Below are 13025 nucleotides of genomic sequence, written 5' to 3'. Positions count from 1 at the left end.
CTGCTATATGAGAGGCCCCACAATTGTTGTTGGATATTTCCATTTTGGATTACTTTTTACCCCCTCCTTAGAGGACTCTCAGACGTAATGCCACTAGTAAGGGAATATTTGCTTGAGGCCCAAGAAGGAAAACAAATGGTGTATAACCTCAACTACAGTTCATACTTTCTAACCTGGGTGAAGATAGCTGACTATGCCTCATGCAACAAACAGGAAGAAATCCAGAATTTTCTTGTCAAGGGAAGAAATGGTTTGAGACTCCAGTGCACGCCTCAGTCCTTCAATGTGACAACACTGTAAAGACAAGATGTGAGGCTATTGCACAAGAGGATATATATGCTTGAATTTGTGGTTAGTACATAATTCCACAATGTTATTGGTTAAACCCTAAAACAGATGAAGGGAGCAGGCACTTCTGCTATGACAAGAAAGTCAACTTGTTTGACAGATGGGAAACTAACAGATATTTGGCAACTCTTGGTTCAATGAAAATGTATTTTCACATTACCAGGGCCATCTTAACAACATTATGGGCCCCCGGGCAAAGCAGTGCACTGGGGCCCCTACACACATATATATATATATATATATATATATATATATATATATATATATATATATATATATATATATAGTTACCTGCCTATACTTACTTTTCCCCTCCCTCCCTCTCTTTCATGCTGTGCCTGAGCCCCCAGAGTTATAGTGCTTACTGTTACTTGTACTGTGCTGTTTCACCTTGTACCGTGCCATTGTTTGTCCTTGTACGGCGCTACGGATACTTTGTGGCGCCCTATAAATAAAAATTAATAATAATAATAATAAAGTGAGATAATGGAAAATAAAATATATATAGTTGTTTTCATTTAATTAAATTCTACCTGTATAAAAAAAAATGCTTTATTGTCATACTCTTAACACAGATTATGCACATTTTGCATACTGGCATTTCTCTGTTTCTCATCTAAATAAAAGGAAAATGTCAGTTTTTTGCTAAACAAATATTTCCTCTCTCTGCTGAGTTTTGTTCAGGGAAATATATTCCCAGTTTAGCGTCTCTACTTATTTCAAATGTATGATAATGTGGGGAATGCATTATATAATGTGAGCAGTGTTTTGCAGGCTCGAAAAAAAGGCTGAGATTATATATAAAACAATGTTTTCCCACTTGGCTTCCAACAAAGAAGTAAAGACACATCTAAACTTTTTTTCAATTTTACTCTACTTCTTCTCCCTTCGGATAGATCTGGAATATGGAATAATTACCTTGGAGATTACAGTACAAGAATGCGCTATGCAAATATGTTACTTAAGCAGCCGCAACCAGTCACTGTGGAAGACAGGACATCAGCCCTTCAGTTGTGCCAAATTCAATCAACATTCCAATGTAACATTATTAAAGTGCACTGTAAGATCTTGTTCGCTAGACTATATACAGCTGCAAGCATACATTTCCTTGCCTAGCAACAAACATATAAACTAATAAAAGGGCTTTAGAATGCAAAATCACTACTATGTTCTAATTTTAAAGAGCAACACATGTATGGGATATTTTATACCAAAAATTGCTATAAAAATGTTTTTGGTGCCTACTGCTACAGTTAGGGCACATTTGCATTTAGAGAATGGATGGAGAATCAGGCAAGCACATCCCTGATTACAAAGCAGCAGTGATCAGCTTTAGTCTATTGCCCGAACACCATTATTTCCTAGGAAGCTGGTCTTGCAGGGATGATGGGACTAGACCTTCTCCCAACATAGCTCTCAGTGCCCTTCACTCCAAATCCTCAACCGGCCCCAGCATTGGATAACATGGGTGTATTTACACTATAACAGAGAACTTTTGCTATAGTAAAAACCAGAACCATGCTGGTCAGCACAAGGTTGTTGCCTATATAAGGACAGGAATTGACAAAAAATAGAAAGCTTGCCCTATCCCAGAGGCTACCAGCCCAAAGTTGTAAAGCACTTGTGCTCTTCTTAAACCCACTGGTTTGCAAGTGAATGGTAATTATAAAGAACACAGTGTTACCAGTACAATAGAGAGGTGTCCCTAAGGTCTCTGCTCATTATAACAAAAGAATCCTCAAACAATTTTAAACTTATATAAAAAAAACAAATAATCTCTTGTTTCTTGATCCATCATAATCCAAATTGGAAAAAACACAAAAAGCACATTAAAAAGACACACTAGTGTTGGCCACAGCTGAATGATAAAAGCCAGTAGTTTCCGGGACTCTACTTTAACGGTAAACTGGTAACCTATCATAACCCTTTTTCCAGAAAGGCTGTCTGTGAGTGGGTGCTGACTTTGATCATTTAGGTAGGTTTTCAACTTTCTACATGTCAGCAATAACTTCTTTCCCCAATTTCTAAATTCTACTATCCTGATCAGGGAGTACTACATCTTAATCAAACCCTAGCAACATTGATCAAGTGACCCCTGCTACTCTTTTGATATCAGCAGAGGCATGCTAAAGAAACGTGCTGTCTTAAAAACTCTTCCAACTTTATTAGAGGTGGGGTACAAAATGTCGACAATGAACATGCTGACATTTAGAATGTTGACACCATAATGTTGACACTGGATTGATGGATAATATAGCTCCCGTAATGATTCATTTCAAAAGTGTTAGACAAGCTCCAAAAATACCACAGTATCCATTAAAACCTGAAGTGGAATGAGGGGTTTAAGGCTACTGCAACAAGGAATTTTAATTCGCACAGCCAACACAGTTAACAGTCCTATCTATCCGGTGAAAAAGAATGTGGGGAGGGAATACAGATTGGTACAAGATTTAAGGGGGATCAATAAAGTAGTCAAGAGCCAAGTCCCCAATTCAGCTGTCATCCTGATGCAAATTCCTCAGTCTGCAAGTCATTTCCAGGTAATTGATCTTTGATCTGCTTCACTATCTGTCCCTCTACATCCTGACTGTCCGTAACTCTTTGCTTTATCCCATAAAGTGGTACAAATATACATGGACAAGATTTTCCCACACACTTCAGGTTTTGCCACCACCTATTAAATATGGGCAATAGGAACCCAATATACTGTCCCACACTAGCACACAAGGCTTCTGGCTATCCACAGGCTTGCAAGGCCGACAACAGCAAACAAAGGGTTAACTCTTCACACCTTCAGACTGTTACACAAATGTAAATGCAAGCACACACTTAGCTTATTAATCAAATGTATCAACAAATCACACAACGGCATTCAAAGAGTTAACTTAGTCAAGCTATATTCTTCTTAACATGGTAATGGATTTGTTAGAGTATCAAGGACGCAACTTCCTAAATTTATTAATTTTATAATTATCAAAGGTACAGGGCATTCAGATAAAAAAGAAAAAACAATAAACAATTGACATATCATACACAAGCAAAGCAGTTTAAAATAAAAGGGGTTACATTCAGAGTATCACTTACATGAGTTGTATAATCGGTGCTATGGGAAATAGGCTAGGAAGATGGACAGCTTATCAATGAGGATTGATTTTCCCAAAAGACTGACAATTTGCCCCTTCCCAACACAGGTTTCGTAAGCAAAATGAAATGGGACGGTCTTCACAGGGGCAATGTTAACTGCTAATACGGGGGTAGGGATGTTCCCTGTGTGTCACTATAGTTTGCTCACAAATATTCCAAAAGTTTGGCCTTTGGTAACTCTTCATAGATATATCCCAGAGGCATAACTACCCCTTTAATAGACCAGTCATAATCTCCTGCACATTTAAATACCAAACATGAGGAAATTATGACAATGTGACATACTTTTCCTGCAAACATGTGGTGATAACTGTTCCCAGATACCGCCAGCACCTGTCATTCACAACACTAATGTGATTTCTACTCCTCAGTATGGAGTGGCACCCATATTTCCCAAAATATGAACTATGATGACATTTTCCTTTGAAACTCATATTTCTATATATCTGAATAGGCCTTCAAATGCTGTCTTTTGCTGCAAGGATGTCAAGCTGTGATCGGCCCCACAAAGTCTATTCAGGTGTCCAAAAACTAACTTGTGTCAGGATATATCTCACAGCAGGGGCTCTTTGAAGCTGCCCCAGGTGACACTACTATCTTCTAACATGGGTATGTGCAGAGTCCCTGAATACACATACAAAAGACATTCTGACTTCACCTTTTACACTTTAGTAGCTCAATTTATCAATTGATTCATTTGATATAGCATATTTACACTGCAGTTATGATTTAGACCTTATTCTCCACAATTATGTGATGGGTTAACCCTTATAAATAACTGTAAGTTCTTGATGTTCATGACACATATTATCATTTAGATCACATAATAGCTGTACATCAGAGTCCAGGGGGTATATGTATCATAGTGCGGGTTGTACAAGTCACCGGAAATCGGCGAGATGACAGCTTAAATTTAAAGCGGCGCTGCCTTGTAAAAGGAAACTTCCCTTTACAAGGCAGCGCCCTTTAAATTTAAGCTGTCATCTCGACGATTTCCGGCGACTTGTACAACCCGCACTATGATACATTTACCCCCAGATGATAGTTCATGGATGGTGGCTGGAACACCACCACCAAAAGGATGCAGTTTCCATGTAAACATTGTCACGATCTGCCCTCAGCTTATGCATTACATGCTGCTTTGCATGGCAGCTCCTGCCCTTTGTGTCCTATTATTGTATTGTATTGCAGCAGTACCTCTGATTACCAGAGGTGCTGCTATTATGCCTTTCTTGTTTGCCTTAGGGGTTAACTTGTTCACCAATTATCCCATGCACCTGGGTGTGGTTTTCCCTTTATATACCTGTCACTCCCAGCACACAGGGCTGGTTATTGCTGTCCCATCCTGTGATGTCCTTTCCTGTTGTCCAATCCTGATGTAATTTCCTGTTGTCCTTACCTGATTGTTTCTGGACATTCATGCTACTTTCTGCATCAGCTGGAACCTGGTATTTTTCACTGCTCCTTATTACCTGTTGTTAATACCTACCCTCTGCTACCCTGCATTACCGTTTACCTGGTTGTTTCTGGACATTCATGCTACTTTCTGCATCAGCTGGAACCTGGTATTTATCACTGCTCCTTATTACCTGTTGTTAATACCTCTCTGCAAATAAACACAGAGTGTTTTCACCAAATTCGTGACTGCTAGCTGTACTTCTGTTTGAGATCTGTGACAAACATTGAGCAAAAATATGAGTATTGAGCTCAGAGCTGTAACTTAGAATTCTAGCGCCCTGGGCGAGAAAGACAAATGCCGCCCCCCTAGCCCTCAATTTTAACCAAATTAACCTAAAATATTCATAAATTGCGCCCCCTTCAGCGTTGCGCCCTGTCGCACAGCCCTAGTTACGGCCCTGATTGAGCTGAAAATTATGGACAGAAACTTGCTCTAGTTAGTAAGATCATGTGACGCGTTTCTCCACGTCTTTGGGACAGTTTCATAATTTCTGAACTTTTCCTTTATTATTTATTACTGCAAACGCTAGTTATAAATAAAATCACTTTTCATACACCAAATAGCAAGTCCAGAAATGTCATAAAAGAACCAGTTTATACAGGTCTAGAGGAGGGAGCCTGAAGAAGGACACCTGGCCATCTCAAGGAACAATGACCAGAGGAATCAACCAATAGGACATAACGTTTATGAGAGGTCATAATCTTTCGACCTATGAATGTGAACCATAATGCTGAAACTGTGTATCTTTGTGATGTCACTGCTTTTTACAACTGTACAGTGTATAAATTGTTCACCAATGCATGTCAAACTTTGTCTTGTAATATTTTGTGAATAAAATTTTGTGCTTTGGGACCACAACAATCGCATCGGAGAATCTATATTGCAAACAATACATACGGACAAAACAGCACCCACTCTCTGGAATTCCCTCTCTCAATTAACAAGACTTTCCCATAACCTCTAAGCATACCCTGAAAAATCACCTCTTTAGGCAAGCTTATCAAATTCCTGAAGCATCTCCATAACCTCCCTAGGCTTCTCTACCCACATACTATCTCTTCACAGTTCACTTGTAACAAACATTTATTCTCTGTCTATACTAACAAACCTACTGACTCCCAAACTAACAATAGTGTGACCAGATCATATAGCCCCACTTAGCACTTTTCCCAGTCACAATATTGCTGGACCAATATGCACGATGTGGAACTTAACTTCATTGATCAAACTCCCTTTATCCCATAGATTTCAAGCTTGTAACTAGGGCTATCTCACCTCTGTATCTGTTTGCTAATAGCCAGACTTGTTTTATCACTATGTTTATTCAAACTTATACTGCAGTGCAGAGTATGCTGATGCTGTATAAATAAATGTTAATAAATATTATAATATATATATATTATAGCCCCCTGTAGGTCTGGAATGTTAGATAATCTCCAGAGGTAGCTGCCAGAGAATATCTACAGCAACCCACAGACAAGCAGGGTACTATGGACACAAATATATATGTAACCCACTGCTTGTTTGTGGGGTGATATATATAGGTGCATACTCGCTGACTCCTTGCTCACCACTCAGACATACTATAGCTCAGTTTAGTACATTTGTTCCATCTACAATGTGTGTTTTGTGACCAGATAAATTAGGCACAAGTTCTGCATTTGCCTTAGAAGTACTTACTTGCACATCGATTATGTCTGTATTTAGAATTGCAGTATGCCTAAACTGTAAAACACCCACCTAGCCTTTATACTTCTAAGTGCACACAGATGTGGGTATGTATATAAATATCTATTTCTATATGCATTTCATATGAGATTTACAAGCAGATTAATTCTCACCTTCATGAATATAAATGAGGTGGCTCAAAGAAATCACATCACATGAGACAGGGATATTAAAAAATGTAAAGCTCTAAAATGTATGAGATATTTTACACATTAATATAATACACACACTTGCAGATATAGATGTGTAAAAAGCTACGAATAGCCTCCAGCTGTACATTGCTGACAGTGCAGTTGTATTTGGTGGAAATTAATGCACAGATGTAACATTTTCTCTCTATTGGTCATTAACCTGTCAACTGAGCATTATACTCATTTTCTATTAGAAGGTAGAGTTTTTCTACTGTTCAGGACAGGAAGTGCATAGGGGATGTCCATATATAACAAACATTTCTAAAAAAAAAATCTTCGTTAAGAACTGTAATCGTTTGTGACATGTAATAAAAAAATATTTACTATTGTTTTATAAAAAATCTACAGTCCACCCAGTGTTGAGATTTCTCACAGTTTTGTTCAGGCTGTCTCATAGCCATTGTTGATGATAAACTCCATCCCCCGTTCCTGAGGCACATGACCCATTAACTTTATTATCATGCTTTGTTAACACCCATTTATTCATTAACTTTCAACTGCTCCTATAGAGAAATCCCTAGAGCTTTATAAAGCTGGGTACACACTACACGGTTTTAGTCCAATAATCGGCTCAATCAGCCGACATACGACCGCTCGTTCAAAAGTCGGGTCAGTGTGTGCAGTGACACAATGGTCGAAAGTCTGCCCAAATGGACGATTGTCGCCTCATTTGGTTGGTCGTACCGTTTAATATTTTCGTTCCAATCTCGTTTCCGTTGTGTAGTGTGTATAAACTTCCGCCGATCCACAACAGTGAGTATGAAATTACAGTCATTGCTCACGACAACATGGCTGTAAAAAGTAGCTAAAGGGACGTCCGCTCTTCCCTTTATCGTTCTAACAAAGGCTAGTGTGTATGCAGTCCATGGACCGAGCGATCGGACCATCGATAGCGTGTAAAATCGATCGGCATACAAAGTTGGTGGAAAATTCTGTAGTGTGTACCCAGCTTTAGATAGGTGATCATCATCATCACTGGTCATTTATAAGGTACCCCAGATTATGCAGCGCTGTATGGTTGATATATAGATAAATGAATACAGCCAGTGGTTGGTGGAAATTTGAAGTGTTGGTATTGAACTTCCACTTTGAAGGGAAGTTGAATACCAGCACTTAGAGATTTTGATAGAGTGAAATTAATTTTAGGTGCATTGTAACACTATATAGTATAAAAAGAAACATATTAAATGATGCAAGGCTATAATCCCTGTGTCCCCCACCTCACCTGTGTCCAATTACCTTTCCTCTGTGTCCCTCCACCTTTACCTCTTGTCTACTTTGTGTACTTACATTTTACTTAAATCTCCATATTATAATTAAACTATCTAAAATATCTTCCTTATATCTTCCATGTTACCCTTTATCTTTCCATTATCGGTTCCTATGTGCCCCTATCTTAATTTCAGGTATTCCTCTCTCTCTCCCGTCCCTTCCTTCCTGCTCTCTTCTGTGCCTTACATCCTGCTTCTCTCACTCCTACCTTACTTCTTGATCCTCTCTATCTATCCCTGTTCCCTTTTACTAGTTAATTATTTCATTTCCCCCTCCATCACCACACTACAGCCTCCTTCATCACACTGCACCCTCCTTCATCACACTGTGCCCAGTCCTTCATCACACTGTGACCCCTCCTTCATTGCAATGTGCCCACTCTTTCATCATGACACTGTGCAACCTTCTCCATCATCACACTGTGCACCCTCCGCCATCATCACACTGTGTCTTCATATCACATTGTGCCCACATTCATGACACTGTGCCCCCTCCATCACACTGTGCCTCCTAATGCATCACACTGTGCACCCATATTACACGGTGCCTCCCATATCAAACTGTGCCCTCTCCATCAGTAGCCAGAACACAGAAAAAAACATGCTGGTAGAGTTATCTAGCCAATTAACAACAGGTCTAAAACATGCCACGATTTCTCTGGTGAACTTCTGGCAATTATGCGGTGAATTTGACTAAACTGCTGTTGTGATAGGTGTTTTAAAATTGTCACACATCACCGGAGATTTGATTTTAGTCTCTTAAAATAGCAGTTTAATGCATATGGTGACTTTACGCATAAAATCACTGTTGATATCTAGCTGCTTGCAGCGCACTTTGATACATTTACCCCCAGATATCCTTCATTCTCCAGGTTAATCTGTTGGGGTTATCCGTACTTATGTTAGGCAGTTTTCCAGCCATTTGGAGACACCGGCTGGGTTGGGAAAACTTTTATTATATCATACAATGGATTACCCTAGTAGTTGGATGTCACTAAAACACAGGAGAGTGCCCTCCATTAGTCCAATATGAGCTTCAGCCTCCGGGAATTCTGACAAATCTTGCTGCAGTAGGGATACATCCAAGTCTACCTCTTTGATTTTTGTATTTGAGTTTGCTTGTAGCCATTTACTTAAGAGTTATTTCCCCAGATGTAGTGGGGTTTCCAATGATCGATACCCCAACTTAGTGCACCATGCAGCCAACACTATCTTGCTCAATAATCTAAAACTTGTTTTTTTAGGGTGAAATGGCTCCACAAAATAAGTATAAGGTCCCACAATAGCTCTTCTTTGAAGAAGAGCTATTGTTGGGGATGTATTACACCTTCACCAGCCAGAAAACATCTCCATAATGTGTTGTTTAGTAGTGGTAGTAGGTGTAATATTTTCACTTTTTTTGTTTCATTAATTTCTGTTTTTTCTTATTAACTTGCAAACATATTTGCCATTTTTGACTTGCTAGCATATTATTATTTTAATATCACTAATTTACTGAAAAAAAACAACTATGCAGCTCTATGAATCTAACACACACACACACGTACACACGCGCACATACACACACGCACACACGCATATGCACTAGCACTTATACGTTCATATTAAACAAAGCTATAAAAGCTGCATACTGCAAACTGTCTTAGGTTACATTTAAGCTGACTAAGTCAGTGCGATGAAAAAGACTTTAGCACCACTAAAATCATCCTTGAAAAAAATGTTTTTACTGGGAATAAATCTAATCCATTTGCCATCTGTTACACAAATTAATTTTCCATAGTACAGTCATTTTGTCTGTAGGCATTAAACACTTTATATAAGATTTATCATAGTAACTGTTGTTAATCACTAGATGGCGGATGAGAAGTCTTGGGATGATAGAGATATCAGATCTGTGTCAGCCTCCAAACACTGTGGAGAAAGAGACACTAAGGGGTAAATTTATCAAAATGCAATATTTTCAGCGATTTCAAATCACTGCAAATCATTTGAGATTACCTGCGATTTTATGTTGAAAGTCGCCATATGTTTTAAGCTGTGATTAGAAATATTTAAGTAGTCATGTACCCAGTAATATGCCATCACTAATGCCCAGAAATAAGTCAGTAGTGATGCCCAGAATTATGCCAACAGCAATCCGCTGTTAGAAATCATCAGAAGAAAATAGCCAGTAATATAAAGTTATATGGTAACAATAATGCCAGTGTTATAATGTCTAGTACTATACCCAACAAGAATCACAGCAGCAGTAGTAGTACCATACTTCTATTTATGCCTCCACCAATCCAGAGCGTACTGATATAAAGTGGCATGCAACCCTTTATAAATCTATTGCCTCTTATGACACGGTTTGCAGCACTGACATCTAACTGTCTGCTTACGGATGATAGATTAGCTAGTACTGGTTACAGTGACACCAGAGGCAGCAAAAGCAGAATGGGCTAGTGGCTCCATGAATGGAGATCTTGAGCTATAGATGCAAAGACCCTGATATGCCAATTCTCACTGCATTAGAGATCTTTTTTATGTACGATAATGGTAACCCTAGGCTTATGCTAAATAGATTTTATAACCCTTTTTTTGACCCAAACACCTTCCATCCTATTAGTGTTTCGCCATTAGGATTCTTTTGCAATATTGTCCAGCCTCTTTTATTTGCGGTAGTGTTTGTTGGAGTATGCGCACCATGTAAATGGTTATTATTATTATTATTATTATTAATTTTTATTTATAGGGCGCCACTATGTATCTATAGCGCCGTACAGGGACAGACAAACATGATACAGGGTGAGACAGCATGGTACAATTAACAAAAAAGCACAGTAACTCGGAAGCTCAATGTACAGCTAGATAAGAGGTGAGAGCCCCCAGCGGGGTAGAGAGAGGGGTAGTAGTGCAGGAGGACCTCCCAGAAGAGACAAGGAGCTGGAGAGCAGAGTTAAGGTGGTGGAGAACAGGAGGAGAGGAGGCCGTGCTCAAAGGAGCGGACAATCTATGGGGAGGGTAGGACGGACAGAGACGCAAGGGTAGGAGGAGAAAAGGGGGAGGACGGAGGCAGAGACGGAGAGTGGGGGAGAGGAGAATGATGAGGAGGGAGGTAGGAGGGGGACAGGAAGGAGGACAGGAGTGGGAGGGGGGTAGGTGGGAGAGGTGGTTAAAAGGTTTATAACACTTGACACCCCAGAACTGTCACTGTTTGCTCTTTCCTCTGTCTGCCATTCTTATATTTTCATATCCTGTCTGATACCATTACATATTCATCATCATCATTTATTTATATAGCGCCACTAATTCCGCAGCGCTGTACAGAGAACTCACTCACATCAGTCCCTGCCCCATTGGAGCTTACAGTCTAAATTCCCTAATATAGACTCACACTCACACCCAGACAGATAGACAGAGATGGAGACAGACAGACAGAGAGGGAGAGACTAGGGTCACTTTTGATAGCAGCCAATTAACCTACCAGTATGTTTTTGGAGTGTGGGAGGAAACCGGAGCACTCGGAGGAAACCCACGCAAACACGGGGAGAACATATAAACTCCACACAGATAGGGCCATAATTGGGAATCGAACTCATGACCCCAGTCCTGTGAGGCAGAAGTGCTAACCACTAGGCCACTGCCCACACATTCATACTTTTAACCCTTGTTTTTTTGAGTCGCCCACCACTACACCGGAAATGACTGGTGAGTACAGTAGCTGTGTATTTATTCACCATCTTAACTTGTATTTAAATTAAAATGATCAAATGTTTTCATACAGTACCCCTCTCTCTGTAATGTTGCTGACACAATAGTCTTTGGAGCTCTTGAGTATGAGTTCCTTTGATCCTTAGTCAGTAAAAAGGAATAGAATTGGTAATACGTTTCTTCGATGAGTAGGGAAGGTTTTGTTTCATTGGCGAAAACAGATGGAAGAGAGAGTGGAAAACCTCTTGATTGTAGTTACTTATATTTTTTCTTTGAATATAAGCAAACAGCTTGTAAGAAGGGGCCACATAGTTGCATAAACAATAATTACAATTGAACAACAAAAACATAAGCTTCATATAAACATAGCTGTCAGTTTAAAATACTTTTGTGTTACTATGTTAAAATATTTCGATTGTAGAGACATAACACCCTGTGGTAGTGATATGCCTTCTGAAATATCTCCCAACACATCAACATATGCTCACAACTGACAGACCACTAACATATGTAGGTGTATCTGATAAAAGTTTACAGATGGTCGTTGTCAAACACCCTAAATTCTGCCATTACGGCTTTTGATGAATTCACGTTTACATGATATTGTTAAAACTGTTACATTTATGTTCAGTGATAAGTGACACTTTTCTATCTTGGATTAAAACTATCTATAGATATGACATTGATGTGGACAATTTAAATGATTAAAATGTAAAAATTGGCATCATTCTCATATAATTAAGTTTGTAATTGTAGGTTTTATTTTTGTTTAAAAAAAATGGGTCATTCCACACAAAGAATCGTCATGTCCTTATATTTTCATTTACTAACTGTTACCATATTACTGCCATATAGTCCAATGAAACAGCGTCACCAATGGGGCAAATTGATATTAGACAATTATAGACTATTTGCCTGATTTTGTTGTAATATTTGAATATAACAGTTTGCAAGCATTGCAGTAATGTTTTTATCTGGAATAAAACTAACTAACCTACTAAATTAGAATTTTAGTGCAACGGTTATGTTATTTCTGTACCCAATCACATCTGTTTCTCCAGAGCTCACTATGGGCATTGAATAAATTATTGTATATATCATGTGAAAGTGTAACATGTAACATGACCACATAGTGTGGCATCGAAGTGGCAAAGTATTTAAAAAGATTGTGATGCTACACCCAGGGCCGGA

Source organism: Mixophyes fleayi, chromosome 8 (assembly GCF_038048845.1).
Source record: "Mixophyes fleayi isolate aMixFle1 chromosome 8, aMixFle1.hap1, whole genome shotgun sequence".
Lineage (NCBI taxonomy): Eukaryota > Metazoa > Chordata > Amphibia > Anura > Limnodynastidae > Mixophyes > Mixophyes fleayi.
This window is presented reverse-complemented; position numbering follows the sequence as displayed.